The sequence below is a fragment of the Microtus ochrogaster genome, unplaced genomic scaffold (assembly GCF_000317375.1).
Source record: "Microtus ochrogaster isolate Prairie Vole_2 unplaced genomic scaffold, MicOch1.0 UNK80, whole genome shotgun sequence".
Lineage (NCBI taxonomy): Eukaryota > Metazoa > Chordata > Mammalia > Rodentia > Cricetidae > Microtus > Microtus ochrogaster.
The window spans coordinates 1160975-1164509 of NW_004949178.1; the positions used below are offsets into that span (position 1 = coordinate 1160975).

A 3535-nucleotide genomic window follows, 5' to 3' on the forward strand; every position below is an offset into this window, starting at 1 on the left:
CTGGTCTCGAACTCACAGAGATCCGCCTGCCTCTGCCTCCCAAGTGCTGGGATTAAAGGCGTGCGCCACCACCGCCCGGCAAGAGCATGTGTTTTTAATGTGTGTAAGAATAGTAGAAAAGTCTGGGGCTGGAGAGAAGGCTCAGAAGTTAGGAGCACTGGCTGCTCCTCCAGAGGACCCAGGCTCAATTCCCAGCACCCACATGGAAGTTCACAATTGTCTATAACTCCAGTTCCAGGGATTCTGACACCTTCACACAGACACACATGCAGGTACACTAATGCAGATAAAATAAAAATAAGTAAAATCACTAAAAACAAACAAATAAAGAAGAATAGTAGGAAAGTCATAGGAAAACAGAAACCAGGCCTTTCTTTTCTCGGAGTAGTAAGTTGTATTTGTATTTGTTTGCTTTCTAAATTTTCAAGCTGAACTCATATTCTAATTTGTAACTAGAAAAACAATCTTTTAAAATGAAAACGTACTGCCGGGCAGCGTTGGTGCATGCCTTTAATCCCAGCACTCGGGAGGCAGAGGCAGGCAGATCTCTGTGAGTTCGAGGCCAGCTTGGTCCACAAGAGCCAGTTCCAGGATGGGCACTAAAGCTACAGAGAAACCTTGGCTCAAAAAAAAAAAAAAAAAAAAAAAAAAACAAAAAAAAAAAAAAAAAGAAAGAAAGACATGCCACCATAGTTGTGTGGTGCTGTACAAGTACTCGAGTGATCATAGTCTTGGCTTATCCATACCTTCTACTCTGAAGAAACCCACCACAGGTCTGGAAGGTGTAAAGTCCAGTCATGTTTTGACCAGATTCATCTTTTTCTTTTTTTCTCAGATGACATACATTGATTACAACTAAAACTAGTTTGTCTAAAGTTCCATCTTTACTGGCAGTCTTGCGATTAGAACCCAAGTCTCCTGACTCTGTGAAACACTCATGTTCCTACATATAAGAGCCTTTGAAGCCAGGCGGTGGTGGCGCACGCCTTTAATCCCAGCACTAGGGAGGCAGAGACAGGCGGATCTCTGTGAGTTCGAGGCCAGCCTGGTCTACAAGAGCTAGTTCCAGGACGAAACCAAAAAGCTACGGAGAAACCCTGTCTCAAAAAATCTAAAAAAAAAAAAAAAGAGCCTTTGGGTTCACATGGTAATCATATCATAATTTCTATGGTATGAGTCTGGTTTTTTCTGACAACAGCAATTTTTGTTTTCTTTTGCAAGACAGGGTTCCTCGGTATAGCTCTGGCTGTCCTGGAACTCTGTAGACTAAGCTGGGCTCAAACTCAGAGATTCACTTGCCTGTCTCCTGAGCACTAGTTTTAAAGGCACGCCCGGTAGCAACAGCAATTTTGGTATAATTTAAGTATATAACCAAATAAAATGATTATGTGGGATTTTTATTTATTTATTTATTTTTGGTTTTTCGAGACAGGGTTTCTCTGTGGCTTTGGAGCCTGTCCAGGAACTAGCTCTGTAGACCAGGCTGGTCTCGAACTCACAGAGATCTGCCTGCCTCTGCCTCCCGAGTGCTGGGATTAAAGGCGTGCGCCACCACCGCCTGGCATGTGGGATTTTTAAAAAAGAGTATTTATTTGGTAGGTGGAGCAAACAGGTACCACAGGCAAATATGGGGGCTACAGGATAACTTTTGGGAGGTTCCTTCTTCTATCAAAATGATTCTGGGAATCATGAGCGCCACATAAATGGCAACCACCTTTACCCTGGAGCCATCTTTTTAGACCACTTTGTGGGATTTGTTTGTTTTTCAAGACAGGGTTTTTCTGTGTAGCCCTGGCTATCCTGGAACTCGCTTTACAGATTAGGCTGTAGTTTTTGCTTTTTTTTTTTTTTAATGAAGAAACTGACATTTGAAAAATAAAGCAGTGAGCTATAAAGAACACAGCAAAATATGTTGAATATGATTGTTATTTAATAATATTTATTAACTTGATCCTTTAAATTGAAAAAACAAAACAAGTTACTATTTCCCTCCCACAATCCTTTCCTCTCAACAATTCTTCATTTTTAGAGTTCCAGTTTACTTAGAGGCTTACTGAGTGAATGAAAGGTACTTTGCACCTTAAAAATTCTGCCACTTACCCAGAGAGGTAACACACACCTTTAGTTCCAGAAATCAGGAGGCGCTGACCTCTGTGAGTTCAAGGCCAGTTACATAGTGAATACAAGTCTTAAAAAAAAAAAAAAAGGCCTGCCACTTAAAATTTATGATGGCCAGGCGGTGGTGGAACACATCTTTAATTCTAGCACTTGGGAGGCAGAGGCGGGTGGATCTCTTGAGTTTGAGGCCAGCCTGATCTACAAGAGCTAGTTCCAGGACAGGCTCCAGAGCTACAGAGAAACCCTGTCTCAAAAACCCCCCCCCCCCCCCCAAATATTTTATGATCGCAAAATTTTAAAAAGCACTGAAGGCAGGTGAGATGGCACAGGGGGTAATGGTGCTGAGGATTAAGCCTGGTCACTTGGGTTTCATACCTGAGACCCACAGGCTGCCTTTTGTCCCCACACACGTCACTCTCATAACCACATCCCTACCCTGCCACACAATAAATGTAAAATTTACTTTAATTTACTAACTACTAGAGGGAGGCGACACATGTCTTAATCCCAGTACTCAGGAGGCATAGGCAGGCAGTCTCGGTGAGTTCGAGGCCAGCCTAGTCTACATAGCGAGTTCCTGAGCAGCCGAGGCTATGCAGTGTGGAACTGTCTAAAAAACAAAACAAAAACAAACAAGGGCTATTAAGTCGTTGCCACAGCACCAGGCTGGGCTCCGGCGCCGACTGACTGGGGCAGGGCCCACGCGAGGCCCAGCGGCCTCCAGCTCGGCTCTCCCGGGCTCGCGTCCCTACCAGCTCGGGATCCCGCGCTTCAGCTCTCTGACCATCCGGTTCTCTCACGAGGCGCTGGAAACGGCGGGAAAACAAACAGCCGCCACCGGCACAGCTTCCTGCACGAGGCTGCCAAGCCCGAACCAGCGCACGCAGGCCCGAACCAGCGCACGGTGTGGGCGGGGCCGGGCGGGGCGCCGAGTCCTTCCGCCCCCTCCCACCGCCCCCCCCCTCGCGCGCAGCCGCAGAAGCTCCGCGGCGCCCTAGAAAGGTGGGGTCTACGATTGGGATGGCCGGAGAAGCCAAGGAGGGCTTCCAAGTAGTCCCGTTTTACTGCAGAAGCTGGGCGGTGAAAATGAGCCCATTAATGTCCCAGCAAATGATCCCAAAACAAAAGAAAACTGATTCGAAGAGAAAGTTTGACATGATCTAAAAAGAAATTAAAATAGTGGGCGCATTACAAGTACAGCATAAATCAGAAATAAGAAAAACTGAAGTTACATGGATAGAGGCAGATTGGCTATGAACTCAGAACTACCAGAACTCCAGAAAAAAAGTTTAGCTTTTTTGGTTAAATAATTGAACTCAGCCTTGTGGCTGCATGCCTGTAATTCCTGCACCTTCCCAGGGTGAGACTGGGAGATCGAGAGTTCAGGGTCATCCTCAGCTCAAGTCTAGCTCCAGCC

At 45.8% G+C, this 3535-nt stretch overlaps 1 protein-coding gene across 6 annotated transcripts in view; it reads right to left on the minus strand.

The window, feature by feature from the left end:
- Rnf212b (ring finger protein 212B) overlaps window positions 1–2989 on the minus strand; it is a 50777-nt gene extending 47788 nt beyond the window's left edge. For all 6 annotated transcript variants that reach the window (XM_026777691.1, XM_005370474.3, XM_026777693.1 and 3 more), the window contains exon 1: window positions 2871–2989. The gene's annotated coding sequence lies outside the window, so the exon portion shown is untranslated. The remainder of the gene's footprint in view (window positions 1–2870) is intronic.
- Window positions 2990–3535: the final 546 nt, after the last annotated feature.